The sequence below is a fragment of the Lynx rufus genome, unplaced genomic scaffold (assembly GCF_022079265.1).
Source record: "Lynx rufus isolate CCGP_SWC_20201006 ecotype Redwood Valley unplaced genomic scaffold, mLynRuf1.p SCAF_4, whole genome shotgun sequence".
Lineage (NCBI taxonomy): Eukaryota > Metazoa > Chordata > Mammalia > Carnivora > Felidae > Lynx > Lynx rufus.
Window position 1 is genome coordinate 150,181,684 of NW_025814856.1, and position 16,149 is coordinate 150,197,832.

Here is a 16,149-nt window from a genome sequence, read left to right on the forward strand (position 1 = left end):
GATGTATTTATGTCTTTAACCAGCTGATAACGGTGATGCCCTCAGGAACTGATGACGTTTTTTAACAGAAATCCATTTGCCCTTTCACTTAACTACCCCAAAGTCTGTAGACTTGTCACTTTATGGTTAATGTGCCTTTGTTGTCATCATAATACACTTGATGGGTCCTAAACTGCCTCTGCTACTTCTGCTTCTGCTGCTTGGTGCACCATTTCTTCTGTGTACCAACCATTCTTTAACTCTTCTTTAATGATTTCTTGCCTTCATTTTTCCCCTTCGTATCCATTGGCTTCCTTCTCCTATCGCTCTCCTCAATGCTTCTTGGGTTTCGCCCCACCAACTTGGTGTTTATGGCTATTGTCAGCCTTTAAGAATGCTCCTTTCTTTCTGGAATATGCAATAGAATTTGCAGCCAGGGTTTATTCTTTGGGAATTCCCCCTTTCAGATATTTGTGATTGCTTTTTAGCACCGGTAACTGCTCCTGCTTGATTTTCTCTGAGAGTTGCTTCAAAAGATAAGATAGAAGAACGCAGCATGACATCCAGGCTTGCCGAGGTTTTTTTGGCTCCTAGAAAACTGAGTTCCACAGAACATTACTAAATTGTGTCTGCTTGTAGTGAGTACACCTTGATAGCAGTTTAAGACTCTCAACCTACCACATATCACTACTGTTCTAGAACATGTAGGTATATGAGAAATCGAAAAGTTGCAAGTCCTTTAAGAACTAATTATTTTTAAAACGGGTTTTCTATTTTACCGCAAAAACGCTTCACATTTCTCCCTGACAAAGGAATCAGGAACTGTTCCAAGTGTTTGTGAAGGATACATTAATATTCAGGACCACTCATCCAGCATTGCTTCGTTATTTTCAAGTTGAGACTTTAAACACAACAGCATTTAAAAGGCAACACGTGTAGCTCGAAAGGATGTCACCTTCATTCTTGGGTTGCTCGTCCCCCCTGGAGTTGCTGACCTGGGAGTTCTGGCAGAATATGTGCCGAAAAGAGGGGAAACACACCATTTTAACATCAAAAGAGGAACAAAGGGAGAAGGGGCTGTTTTCCTTTTTCCCAGCTGCCCCCTGGTGGCAAAGGCACAGCAGACAGCAAAGGCGTTGAGCAAAGATGCTTGCCGTGTGATGCTGCTGGTGACTCTTAAGAGGGTCTCCAACCAAAGTCTGTGCCCTACGTGTGCGCTTCTGAAAAGGAGGAGCACGGTATCGGGCCTCCTAATTGCATCTCGCTTCCCGACGGCATCTGTTCTTATCATAGCAGCGCCAGGCTCCAGCAACTCGGTCAATACTTGTATATTAACAAGAGACAATCGATGGAAAAATTAAAAAGGAAAGTCAAGGTAATTAGGCTGAAGCTGCTGCTTATGAGTTTTCAATAATTACTTTAGCTGCCTCTTGTTTTCCCATCTCCAGAAAAATGGAGCCTGATTGAAGGACTGGGTCGTGTTTGACTGAGGACATGTCAAAATTACACAAAGCCAGGCAGGAAATGAAATTAAGCCGTATTTGTTTTAGAGCAGTCAGAGGGGCTTCTCACCATGGCACGGGAAGAATAGGCATTGATTTCAGCGTACCCATTAGCAGCTGTGCCATTGTTGGTACCTGTTTTCGTGTCATCGGTTTTTGCGCCCCTGGCAGAAGCCCACTCAAAGCGCTGCGACATGTCATGTATCAAAGCTCCTGAGGAGGACAGTGAATGAATTTTCTCCCAGAAACAGGATCTTTGTGGAAATCGGATGTCGTCCTTTAAAACACCGTGAAGTAACTCAAAATCTCGTGGCTGCCCGTGTGGACCATACCCTGGACGTTGTTCTTTGTGGCCGTAATTGGCAGGGATTACTGTCTATTTACTGGGCCTCCATAAGTGGATTGGCCTGCTGTTTGGTTTCGCGCTCCTTTGACGTTTTTGTGCCCCCCGGTGCTGGAAGTCCTGAATACATCAGAGCCACCCTGTTTCTGCCCTGCTGCAAATGAGGTTGCTGTGTCTGCCTCTTAGGGGAAGGGGGGAAAAAACAACAACAGAGGAATCCCTGGTTTGGGAGAGATAAATCTAGGGAGGAACGTGAGAGAGCTATTTTATGTTTTATGTCCATTTACAGTCTTCATTTGCACTGTTTCTGTCAGCCCAAAGCACTTTATAAACTTTACAAGCAGATTATGTACCAACATCATTTCATTCACTGCTGATATATAGCTGTTAAACATCTGCCAGGTACATATTTCCTAGAGGCAAAAAAAAAAAAAAAATGTAGAAGAAAATTAGATCTTGTTAAATATACACAGAAAATGTAGGTATGCAAGAATATACCATGAAGCTATTTATCGAACATCTTCTACGTCGAAAGCATCCTAGAGGATTACCCGGATACAGGAAATCATCAACGCTGTGCCTCCCGTCCAGGTTTGTAAATCAGAAGTGACTGACGGGGCCAAGATTTGAATCCAGGACAGTCCAGTTTCAAAGCACAAGCTCTGAACTCTTTTATTACATCTCAATTTTTACTTGGGGCTTGATAAAAAGACTGTCTAGGGGAAGATGAAGTGTTTGAAGCATGGTTTTTACTCCGTGAACTCCAAATCTAAGTAATGATAGTGTCGCTGGGGTGTGGGATGGGGGAGTATCGAATGAAACACAGACCCCCAAAGGCACTGAGCACAGATGCCTCCTTAAGTTACAACTAGAGCTTTGGTGAGAGTGGTTATTTATTTTTACTATTACAAATGGTCTTCTGTTATTCCACCACGCATGTGGCTTGCCTCATGTGGGAACGACTTCTCTGTGTACAACTTCCTGCTTGGTGATGTGGGTCTGGCATCTTTGTGAGACTGTGTCAGGGCCCCCAGAAGATTCCGTGTACCTCTTAGATTAGCTGAGGCCAAGGCATTGCAAATGCAGCTAAGCCCACACACATCTGGTGGCTGCAATCTTGGCTACTTATTGTCCATGATCCCAAGTGTTTGGAAGGTTCTAGCTGATGCTTTCATGGAGAAAATAGTACATAATAAGCGTTTGTTCCTTTACTTAAAAAAAAAGTTATTCTAAATACATAATCACTTCTGGATTAGATATGTTTAGAAATTTGCCAAGGGGATAATTTCTGAAAGCTCATTTTTCTGCTTCTCCCTAGACCCATTTTATTTAGAAATTGCAAAGGAAGCTTTTTTCTGCTTCTCTGCTTTTTTAAAAAAATGTGTTTGTTGCTTCAATTGTCCTCCATATGTTTTGTCTTTGTGGTTTTCATTTTTTATCCTATAAGAAGTTTGTGTACCAAGTACCAAATAGGAGTGATGGAATATTATGCAACCATTAAGGCAGTTTAGTTTCCTTTTGTGACAAGAGCTTCGATGCGATTGCATCCACCTGGTTTGAATCTTAGCTATGCTCCAAATTAACTATATCTCTTCAATAAGTTACTTAAACTTTCTAGTTTTTATTTTTTTAATCCATGAAATGAGAATAATAGAAGTACCTATCCTACAGATTTGTTATGAAGATTGAATGAGCTGACAGAGAAAGTATCTTCTACCCCATGTTTTAAAAATAACAGAAAACTGTTATTAAACTTGTATTCATGGGGTGCCTGGGTGGCTCAGTCCATTGAGCGTCTGACTGAGGTCATGATCTCACGGTCTGTGGGTTCAAGCCCCGCATCGGGCTCTGTGCTGACGGCTGGGAGCCCAGGGCCTGCTTCGGATTCTGTGTCTCCCTCTCTTTCTGCCCCTCCCCTGCTCACACTCTTTCTCTCTCTCCTTCAAAAATAAATAAACATTAAGAAAATTTTGTTGAAACTTACTCATTAGGCATGTATTACAATATAGAAAATGTTCATGAGAGAACTTTAAAGAAAAGATAACTGTAAATAAAGTGGCATAGGATTACAACTATAAAAACAAGCATTTCAACATCTATAAAAGGACTTTAATAATATGGGCCAGAATATTCTCAGGGGTTTGTTTTAGAACCATTGCCTCCTGTTAATCTTTATCTGTTGTTTTTTGAGGGGTTTTGGGGGGGGGTGGGTGGTAAATTTGAGGTGCTTATCACAGAACACATTGTTTTCTTGATCTGTTTACTTGATTTTTGATGGTCTGTCCCTCTAAAACGGAAGTTATATGAGAAAGAACTCACGGTGGTCTTTTTCACCGTTGTGTGTTTTGTGTCTAGTGTCTGCCAGAGGGTATCCATTCAGTAAATATTTGTGGAATGAATGTATTTATTTCTTACTGTTCCATGTGTTCCAATTATGCTAATAGAAAATTTCTGTTATAATAGGGCGGGGAAAGCTGTTTTAAAAGCATATCTCAGCCTTCCGAGAGGCATGCGGTTGCTCTACAATTCATGATAAGGTAGCAAATACTAAGAAAATGTTTCTCACATTACACGTGAACTTGATTTATTTGAAGGCTGTTCCAGTTCACGGCCTTTATTTATTTATTTATTTAAGCTTTTTAACCCTCCTAAGTGGGTTGATTTTCCACGATTTTGTCTTAGCCATATCAAAGCTCTTCTTTTTTAGTTAGAATAATTGCCAGTTCCAAGTTACGGAGAGAGCTTCAGTTATTTTGGTAGTTCTGTACAACCGTAAAGCTTTACCGTAAACAAAGAAATAGTCCAGTTTTTAAATTCAAAATATTATTGCCTGGCTAATTGAGGCATAGATTCCTTCAGCGGTTTACCCAGCATTGCCCCTCTCACTGCCCGCGTCACTACCTCGTGTGTTTCTGACCCGCTGAGCTGTGGCACCTCTCTGCCGAAGGCTGAGTTAAATGCACGTGAGGCGAGGGAGGTACTTGGTTCTGTGCCAGGGAGTTTGCTTTCCGGTAAAAGCAGGCCTTGCGCTCAGTGTTGACGTTCGTAAGATTTTCTGGTAGCTCCATAATTCAGTGCTCATTTTCGAAAAAGCAACCTCAGCCAGATAGGACTATAACAATACACACAGCTTCATACAGAGAGAATTCGGAGAGAATGCGGAAACCTCGTTATCCGTTGCTAAAAAATTTCAAAGTTGCAGAGATGCAACCCACCTTTCCCATGATTCCTCATTCAACAGCCAGACTGACAGCAACCTGTCTACCATGGTTCATAGAAGTCAGCGCGGAATTTTCTCTTTTCTAAAGAGGGGCTCACTGAAGCATTTTGGAGAGAGCCCCAAACGAAGGATCTGAAGAGAAGGAGAGAAGAAAACAAGTTCCAGGGAGAAGGACATGACCCTAGTACAATCACACCGGGGGCATGTTACAACTCAGGGATGTCAAGACAAAAGATAGGTCGTTTCAAGCAGCATTTAGAAAACCATCTACATCTCTACATCCGTGGTAGAAGTGACATAAATTAGATGCATGTAGTGAATCGTGCAGTAGCATTTTGTCTCTCTGAAGGTCCGAGACTTCTTCAAGTCCTTAAGTCAGCTTAACTCCAACTTGCTAATGATCCCATTTCTGAAATGTTATTACTGCTTTATGTTAAGACCTCTCATTTTTTACTTTTATATAATATTGGAATGCATTGCAATGAACACACTGAGATGCAATTACTATAGAAGGTAACGTAGTCTAGATTACAGACAGCTGTGGACTTAGCACAAAGAATAAATGGTAAGTAACATTCTGCTGACCTTTATCCTAAGCCAGGACGTGGATTGGGGATCATCTGAGAAGAGTAAAAAGTGGCCAAGAGAGCCTCTTCATTTCTAGATGGTGCTTCTCTACTGACTTGGTTCACCGTACCTGGATGCTTTTCTTTCTCCCATCCCTGAAGACCACCATGCATAACATAGTGATATAAAAAAGTTGATGTCGGGGCACCTGGGTGGCTCAGTCAGTTGAGCGTCCGACTCTTGATTTCGGCTCAGGTTGTGATCCCAGGGTGGTGGGATTGAGCCCTCGTTGGTGGAGCTTGCTTAAGATTCTGTCTCTACCTCTGCCCCTACCCCTGTCTGCTGCTCGCATGCACACACTATCTGAAAGAAAGAAAGAAAGAAAGAAAGAAAGAAAGAAAGAAAGAAAGAAAGAAAGAAAGAAAGAAAGAAAGAAAGTTAGTTCAAAAGCATTATGTTTCAATTGCAAAATTTCAGTGGCCAATTCTTCATGTTTTCCTTAAGCCCTCCTTCCATATTTCTTTCAAATATCATTTAAATCCAACTTTACTTTGAAGAATTTCCCCTAGGCTATTCTGATTGTCAGTGTAAAACATTATGTATTTTGAAGATAAAAGGCGAGATATGTAAGATATTTAATAATTTGTGAATTGGTTTTGAAATTCACATACACTGAAATGTCTCTTAGTAAAATGATAACGATATATCTTTCAGGACCTTTATGTATTGAATTGTTCTTCTCAAAAATAAAGGTGGTTTGAGCTATTTTGCCCTTCACAGGATCAAACCAAGTATGCAGCCTAAGTTAGCCTCTCAACGGCTCCTTACCGACAACTCAACATAACTGTTCCTATTCTGAGGCAAGGTCCAAAATCTGTATGATTCAGCAAGAAAACCCAGCAACGAGAGAGAATATTTATTATTTTCTAGCCTACAGGACATCACCACATAACTGCAGCGTCTACATCCTGATTGAAATTTTAGTCTTTTAGATTTAGAATAGCCCGTTAACTTTTTGCTCCCTGATCTCATGCTGAAAAAGAGGAATCTATACTTCAGAGGTTAGGAGACCAGTAGATTTTCCCTTCCTATGGGTACTTCTCTTAAGCCTTCTTTTTGTGCTAGGGCAATCCCATTATTTGCAGATCTAGGAACTGCCCTTGTCATATGAGCAGAGGCACTGCAAAGCCTGTGTCACTCCAAAATATGTTTTACTAGAGGGAGCCTGGCTGGCTCAGTCAGTAGAGCATGCAACTCTTGATCCTGGGGTCCTGAGTTCAAGCCTCACCATTGGGTGTAGAGATTATTTATAAAAAATATTAAAAGGACAGTAGACAAAATACTTTTTACTCATCACTTACTGAACTAACATCTTTCTACCTGTCCTTAGGTGTCTACTACCAAAATCAATACTTTGGATTAGTCAGTCAACCTGAATTGGTTTTCTTCAGAAAGTCACTTGTTTGAAATTGTAGTTTTGGGGTGCCTGGTTAGCTCAGTCAGTTAAGCATCTGACTTTGGCTCAGGTCATGATATCACAGTTCGTGACTTCAAGCTCCGTGTCAGGCTCTGTGCTGACAGCTCGAAGCCTAGAACCTGCTTCAGATTCTGTGTCTCCCTCTATCCCTGCACCTCCCCTGCTTGCACTCTGTCTCTCTCTCCTTCAAAAATAAACAAACATTAAAGAAATTTTTTTTAATTAGAGTTTTGGGGCACCTGGGTGGCTTAGTCGTTTGAGTGTCCAACTCTTGATTTTGGCTCAGGTCATGATCCCAGGGTCATGGGATTGAACCCTGCATCAGGCTCCATGTGGAGCCTACTTAAGATTCTCTCTCTCTCTCTCTCTCTCTCTCTCTCTCTCTCTCTCTCTGCCCCCTCCCTCTCTCCCCCTCCTGTGCTCTTTCTCTCTCAAAAAAATAAAAATAAAATTATATATTTTTGAAGGAAGACCTCAGATTGATCCTAGAGGTCTATAATGACTCTTTTTTTGTTAATACACTTTATGTATAAACTAGGACAGGCTTCAAGAGAGAATGTGAAGCCTACCAATGAGCGAGGCCTTGTGATGAGAGACACCATGTGATTGGGAAGTCCCAGTTGGAAAGCCCCAGATTGGGAAGTTATTTCATAGTTTCATTAGAGGGTCCCCAAGGTCACTCCCATGTTCGGAGATTCACTAGAAAGACTCAGCATGTAGTTGTACCCATGCTAAGATTTATTACAGTAAGGACACACATTTGGCCGATAAGGGGGGGTGGGGAGCACAAGTGAGGTCTATAGGAATTCATGCACTGGCTTTCTTATGCTTTCTCCCTCCCCTGAGGGGGATCACACAGAGCACACCCTTCTCACAGCAACAAAAATGCAACAATGCGTATGAGAGATTCAGTCAGGGACTGGTCAGTTGGGCACCTAGACACCCTCTGCCTAGCATATATACCGAATTTTCAGAATCCGAGAAGGAAAGCCAAGTGTTTCGCATAAACCACATTGTTTGTACAAACAGTGTAGGCGCAGCAAACCTTATCGTTTAGAGAAAGGTGAGAACACTTTCCAAGTACTAGCCAAAGGCCAACTTTGCAAGCAAGCCCTTCTCGGGCTTGCTATTTTAGCGATTTTCTGCACAAGGGTACTAAACTTCAGTGTTTTTGCTAGACAGCTTAAGGACAACGTGACAGCAGCTAGGACAGTTGGCTTTAGGTATGATAGATGTTGTCATAGGTATGACATACTTCCATCTCACGTCAGTAAAGATGATTCATTGTGGTAGCAGTTTGGGGGATCTTCATTACTTGGACATCAAAATCAGAAGAGCCTAGTGTCTTGCTCTTCGTTCTGGGACTCCCTGCCTTGGCTGATAGACTTCAGTGAAGTCCAAGGGGTGATGAAAAGGAGAGCGATTTCCTCCAGATGGCCTGCCTTATAATTTTATCCATGCCTCTGGATTCTGATGGACGGTAGCCTATATCAAGAGGCTTTATGTATTAATCAGACTGAAGAATTCTCAAAATGTGAATTAGTTGTTTTGAGTTTTGTTCCATCTATGTCATAAGCAATTTGATCTGGTCAGACTTCAGAGGGATAATATTATGTCTAAAATTCCCTAGTTTAAGCACCGAGCAGAATCTAGTATGTTAATATCACATCAAGGATAGATTCTTTTTCCACATTGGTTAGTTCCCTTTTTACAGTACCTTGAGGTTCGGTAAATAACGAAAAATCCCAGTCACTTGTTGAACATATTTTTGCCCTCCCTTCTTGGCCTCTCTCAATGTAAGTTAGCTTTTTCTTTGCCAATGGATTTTCTTGCCGTGAAAACTAAACAGATAAGCCTCTGAGACCAAAATGAGATCTCCAGAAATTTAGCTGAAGTGAAGGAAAGCCACCAGGCCTAATGCTGTGATTTTCTAGTCATCTGTAGAGAAGGGAGTGTGTGTTAGAATTATCTGGGGATTCAGAACACATAGGCTTCTCTTTACTGCCTCTGCCTCCCACTGTCCCCAAAATTAGGGATTCTGTATGCCCTTAATAGTGAGCCGTTGTTATTAGCGTTAATGGAAATTTGTATTTCAAGCATATTTAGATGCCAATACATTTAAGAATCGTTGGCCTAAGACGCTTTTTCCAGTGTGTCCAATAGAATAGCAGTTCCTAAGGAAGTTTTAGGCTATTTTGGTGTTATATGTGCTTGCCTGGATGGAGACTCAGAGCACCATTGTTAGATCACTGGTTTCTTCTGGAATGAATATATAGAGAAAGCAGAAATGCCAATGGTGCATCATTGTGTGGGAAGGCCAGTTTTAGAATAAGTTAGCATGGGACGTGTGAGATGAGTAGCTGATGTGTGAGGGAATTAGAGACTTATTTTGAACTTTTTCAACAGAAACACCTCAGAAAACCAGTTTTTGGAAAATGCAAAGATTATTGACATGCAAAAGTCAAACCACTTGGAGAAGTCATTTGTACTTTGCACCCACACATGTGTAATAGCATGAAGGAGGACCAGCACACAGAAAGTAATTTTTTTCCCCTGAGCTGGTACACTGAATCCTTTGAGTTTCTTGTTTCGTTGAAGATCATCCAAATATTTGGAAGGCCAGTGTATTTCACGGACACAAAAGCACCTTTAATTGCTCGCGTGACGTTGGATCCTGTCTCTCTCCTTTTCCAACAAAGTGACATTTATTTGCGTTTCTCTGGTAGTTATTTGTAATTGCGCTAATGTTCGCCATTCCCAAATGTTACAATTAAATCATTTGAGATTCCAGTCACACTTGGCAGCAGATGTAACAAATTACAGCTCAAGGCTTCTGCTTGAAATCTAGAGTTCCAATTAGTCAAATATCCGGGGTGGGAAGGGTTAGCAAGGGAAAGACCCAAGAAAACACACTGCCCGAAATAGTTTGAAATTTCCTTGCTGCTTTGCCTCCCCCAAAATTTGATTCGTCAGCATGTAAGAGGGTGTTACATCTTCTAAGAAACTGCTTGGTTTCCATTTCATTCAAGTATAATTGGTTTTCATGGGCTGAATTGAAGCAGGAAAGCAAAAGTTGGGTGGGTGACGTAAGTGAGCAAATAACCCCATATAGAACAGCAGCTTGGCTTGAGTGCTTATTAGTCTTTGGTCTTCGTGTCCATCAAAACCACAGTCCCCTGTATAGCTCTTTTTGTCACGCTGGTCTTCGCGTATTGTCTTAACACACAAGTGTGAAATACATCTAACTTTCCATGTTAACGTGTTTTCAGGAGCCCCTGAAACTACCCTCTTACGTTTGGGATTGCTCCTCTAAGGTAGCTGCTGAGTTTTCTCACTTACTTTCTTTAGGACCAGCATCTAAAATCTCTTTTTCCAGTTAGTTGTCCTATTTCCGGGGACTCACTTAGGTCTCTGTAACCTGTATGCATTTAGTTGATTTCTTTCACTGCAGCGCAATCTAAGGGAAGCTCTGGAATCAAGAAGGAATGGAGGGAGGATCATGGGTGCCAGAGTCTGAGTCGTCCTGGGTTCACAGCTGGCTTTGCTGCCCACCATCTCTGTGAGTTTGGTCAGGTCCCCTAACCTTGCAGAGTGGTGATATTCTGCCCATGGTGATGGGCACCCATCATTGTGAGATGTTTGCTTTTTTCACATGCTCATTTTTTGGTGTGTGTGTGCATTCTTTGATTCATTCAGTCAGAATACGCGTGGAGCACTTATTCTGCATCCAGCCCTGTGCCAACACAGTAGTGCTGTCGAGATGGATGGATGCGGTCTATGCTCTTACGATGCCTACAGTATAGTGGGGAAAATGGACGTGAAATAGTAGTTACAAGTACCGTCACTGTTTAGGAGCAAAATAAAGTAAGTACAGAATGAGAAGCTGTCTTAGTTCATTTGGGCGGCTATATCAGAGACTGCGTAAACAGGGACATTTATTTCTCACAGTTCTAGAGGTTGGGAAGTCTAAGAACCAGGCACCAGCACATTAAATGTCTGGTGAGAGTCTCTCTCCTTGTTCATAGATGGCTGCCGTCCTTTGGACCTCCGCATGGCAGAAGGGGCAAGGGAGATTTCTGGGGTCTCTCTTACAGGGACACTAATCCATTCATAAGGGCTCTACCCTCAGGACCTAATCACCTCCCCCAAAGCCCTACTTCCCAATACTGTCACATTGAGAATTAGGTTTTTGTTGGCTTGTTTGGGACGGGGTGGAGGTGGGGGGGATTAGGTTTTATTATATGAATTTTAGGGGGAGACAGACATCGGTCTATAGCCATCAGAGTTCTGTTTGGTTGGTTTTGGCAGGGAGAGAGAGACCCAGAGAAGTCATGGGCGACTTTGCTCAGCAAATAAATGTTAGCTTCATGGGATGTTGTCCCGGAAGGTGAGCTACGACAGACCATGCTTTGTTGCCCTTAGCAAATTTTCCAAGTCTTTCACCAGAGACAGCGTTTTCCGATTTGTTTCAACCTTTGAACTCTCCTCTGGCTCTGTCAGACGGTACCCCGCACCATTGCCTGCATCCGGCCCCATGTTTTGTTGGTGTCCCCCTGTTCCCTGTTCTCTGATGTGGGCACTCCTCCTACTCTGACAACGTTCCTTTTATCCTGCGGAATACTCTTGATGTTTTTCTCCAGTGTGCTGACCACCTCTTTCAAAGATCAAAGAGCTTAATCTTCTTAGAATGTGCTTTATTTGTGTGTTGTGAATCTTTTTTGGCCTAAATTTATAAACATAGCAATCTTTCATCTATTAGGAACGTGGACACCAGGAAATTGAAAAAACTGCTCTCTTCCCAAGACCGATTCTATAGTCTTCATTGTACCTATTTACTTTTAAAAATCTCCTACCTTAAAGTGATCTCACTGAAGCAGGGGCTGGAAAATATTCCTTGTTGTATCACTAGCACAGCCGAGAATATGACACATGGAAGACACTTGATAAGATGTTTTTAAGTAAGGAAACATACTAGCAAACATTCAAGGATGAGCTTAGATTCCATCTAAACCACAAACAGAAACTCTAGAAATGAGATATGTTAACGTCTAATAGGTCTAGTAAGATGTCTTTAGTGCTGTAGCAATGCACCAGAGGAAGTAAATGACCTCTATGCGGGACATCCAGAAGGCCTCTGTGACCACAATACCATTGTCTTCATCCGTTCAGGCTGCTATGAGAAAATAACCAGACTGGGCAGCTTATAAACAACAGAAATTAATTTCTCACAGTTCTGGAGGGTGGGAGTCATAGATTAGGGTGCCAGCAAGTGTGGGTGAGTGCTTTCTTCCAGGGTGCGGACTTTTGTATCCTCACCACCCCTTGGGGAGAAGGGTGAAAAAACTCTGTGGGATCTCTTTCATAAGAGCACTAATCCCATTTTTGAGAGCTTCACTTTCCTAAGCTAATCATCTCCCAAAGGCCCCACCTACTAATACCATTACCTTCGGGGGTTGGGGTTTCAGTGTATGGATGTGAGGGGACACGAGCATTTGGACCATAGCAATCATTTACATAAATCTTGAAGGATGACCAGGATTTCTCCCCATGAACAAGGAAGGAATCACACTCTAACTTGAGAAATGTACAGAGAGCGCATAGCATTGGAAAGGTTCTCACACATTTGCAGAGCGAACCCGAGAGCGCTAGGTATAGGTGGGGGCACGGTGAGCACGAGGCTCGAGGGATGGGCCATGGCTGGAGCCTGGGGGCCTGTAGAGTAGAGTAAGTTTGGACTCCATGAGTTGGGGAGCAATGAAGGAAGTGAAGTCAAAGAATGATCAGAAATGTATAGAAGCCAGTGGAGGAAAGGGAGGGGGAAATGATAATGGTGCCTAACAACAGCATGCCAGACAGTATCTATGCCCTCTGCATAGACTTACTGAATCCCCACACCTCCAGTTCCCACAGTCGTGTGTCAGTGAATATTCTGAACTGGGCAAAATCGAAGGCAAGGAGAATAGTTTATTATACAGGTTCGTTGAGAAATGATGGGGTCTTGAACTAAGATCATTTGAGTAAGGCTGGAATGAAGGCGTCTCATCAGCAGAATTGACAGGTCTTGGGCCGTCTGCTGGAGGTGAAAGAGGGAGGCAGGAGGCTAGGACGGCCTCTCCACTTCTGCCTTGGACAGCTGTGTATGTGGCAGTGCCTTTCTCTGTGCTGGAGGCTATGACGGCAGGAGCGGGCTTCAGGCCCAAGGTGTTATGTTTAGGTTTGAACTTGGCATGTTTGGTCCTGATGGGATACGAAGGGGGTGTGCATTGGTTAGGAACACCTCTCAGGAGCTCACGTGTAGGGTAGGAGGTATATGTCAGGGCGTTTGTGATATTTGGGTAATGGTTGAATCTATGGCAGTAGTTGAAATGGACTAGGGAGTTTACTAAGGATGACACCTTAGAGAATATCGCCACTTGAGGAATGGTCACAGAGAGAGGACTAAGTGGTACCACTGCAAACTTCTGTGGTTCTTCACCATGATAAAATGTTCAGACATCATGGGGTGCCTCAGTGGCTCAATCAGTTGGGCATCCAACTTCGGCTCAGGTCACGATCTCCCAGTTTGTGAGTTCGAGCCCCACTGTGCTCTGTGCTAACAGTTCAGACCCTGGAGCCTGCTTTGGATTCTGTGTCTTCCTCTGTCTCTCTGGCCCTCCCTGGCTCACACTCTGTCTCTCTATCTCTCAAAAATAAATAAACGTTAAAAAAAATGTTTAAAATTGTTCAGACATCATGAATGTTCAGTATTGATTGATTCTGTGAGGTGATGTACTATGAAATATGTATAGTAACACTTTAAAATCCAACTTGATTTTATTTTACATTTAATCCTAGCAAATATGATAAAACATCCCGTGCCTAATTAGTAATAGACCATCAGTTAATAATAATTATTAAATTTGACTATTTTTCTCTCACTCTCTTAGAATTAAAGGGTTACTAAGTATTGTTTCTAAAATCCAGGTCTAAAGTTGCTCAAAGAAACTGAATTGATGATTTCGTTTTCTCTACATACATGTCCTTGCTCTTAACAAGGAAGAATAGTTCACATTTTCCCACAGGTTTATAAATAGAGTATTTTAGTTGCTGATTAGTAAATGTTTATTGAAAATGATCCTTTTTCTAGAGAAAGAGAAGCTTGGCATAAAGGCTGACCCTGCATTTCTCCCATACACCTTTCTCGATAAACATAATCTGTTTCAAATATAATTCCTCTGCTGAGAATCAGACCAAAGACCACCAGAAAATAGGTGCTAACAGATCTTCTATTCACCAGCATTGTTACCACGAGGCCTACTAGATGCTGAAGAAAATTCTTCACGATGTTAGAAAGCCATAGGAGGCAATCCGTAAGCCTTCTGTGTAGAAGTTTTTAAAGGAGTTACAGTATATTAACAGCAACACTGAGTTCCATTTGCTGAATGCTTATTATGTGCTAGCTTCTGTACAAATAGGCACAACGCATGCCTTCTCTCTTTTACCCTCCCCACTGCGTGTCCACACGCGCTGAACTGCTCAGACTCTTCCTCCAGATGTTCCCATTTGTAATTTCTTCACTTCTTGACTCAAGGTGGGATGTTTGCTCTGAATACCTTGCCCTCCCTCCTCTGTGGCGCCTCGTCGTCCTCCAAGTTTATTGCCCCACAGTCTGCATGGTGGCTCCCTTCCCCGTGAGATCATTGAGAAAACAGTGTTGATACCAATGAAGTATGTGGATGAAGAAAAAAATTATCATTCTATTCCAACATGCCAGCCTTTCTTAGTTCCATAGCCTCCAGTCATTTTCCTCCTGCATAGTTATTCGTACAATACCGCATTACTAATTTGTATTCTGCTTTTCCTCTTACACATCATATTTTCTCATATTTCCATATAATTTTCATAATTATCATTTTCATCATAAAAACAGTATTACCCCATTACAGAAAATAAATCACCCGTAATTGCCATCTTGATGACACTCCTTGCTTGTTTTCTCTCAGTACCTGTGTTACAAGTTAAAGGGGAGGGTGGGGATATTTAAATAGCCAAGGAAGCCTTGATTGACATGTTTTTATTTTGATAATGTTCATTTTAAAAGAAAAGTTCTTGGGGCACCTGGGTGGTCCAGTCAGTTAAGCGTCCGACTTCAGCTCAGGTCATGATCTCGCAGTTTGCGAGTTTGAGCCCCACGTCGGGCCCTGGGATGACAGCTCAGAGCGAGGAGCCTGCTTCAGATTTTGTGTCTCCTTCTCTCTTTGTCCGTCCCCTGCTCACATTCTCTCTCTCTCTCTCTCTCTCTCTCTCTCTCTCTCTCTCTCTGAAAAAAAAAAAAAATGCTTTCAGGGCTCCTGGGTGTCTCTGTCAGTTAAGCATCCAAAATCAGCTCAGGTCATGATCTCCCTGTTTGTGAGTTCAAGCCCTACATTGGGCTCCATGCTGAAGTCTCAGAGCCTGGTTGGGATTCTCTGTCTCTCTCTGCCCCTCCCTGACTCGCACTTTCTCTCTCTCTCTCTCTCTCTCTCTCTCTCTCTCTCTCTCTCCCCCTCAAAATAAATAAATAAACTTAATTAAAAAAAAGTTCTTTCAGAATTCACTTAACCTGCCTGTACTTCCATCATTCCACCTGTAGGGTGACGAGGTATGGAGCTTTATTGTCTCTAAGATTATCTCCTAAGTCCTTTTACAGTGTAGCCAGAGTGTGACTCTGTTTTAATGTGATGAACCTTGATGGCTTTGGTAATTGGTTGCCTTTTTTTTTTTTTTTTTTTGGTCATACGCCCCATTAAGAGTATGGTGAGAGCTTTGGACCCTCTCCACTTAAAAATGCCACTATGCACAAACATAAAAAAATGTTTCATGCAAGACCATCTGGGGACCAAGAATCTTTTGCTCTAAGCACAGGAAAGAAACATTTATGGAAATGACAGATTCAGAAAGTATTTCATATCCAAGAGGTGGGGAAAATGACATTCATTTTTCTCTAATACTGTGCAAACAATGACGCAAAAAATGGGAAGAAATTCTGAAAACACGTACATAAAACATTGCACAGTTACAGAAAAATATTGACTAAAATGAG

General features: G+C 42.1%; 1 protein-coding gene and 1 pseudogene across 1 annotated transcript in view; one reads left to right on the forward strand and one right to left on the reverse strand.

The window, feature by feature from the left end:
* The window catches only part of LOC124525053 (ATP synthase F(0) complex subunit C2, mitochondrial-like), a 46,595-nt pseudogene extending 44,918 nt beyond the window's left edge, over window positions 1-1,677 (reverse strand).
* Window positions 1-16,149, forward strand: part of EXOC4 (exocyst complex component 4) — a 756,122-nt gene that overhangs the window by 457,041 nt on the left and 282,932 nt on the right. The gene's annotated exons all lie outside the window — the stretch shown is intronic.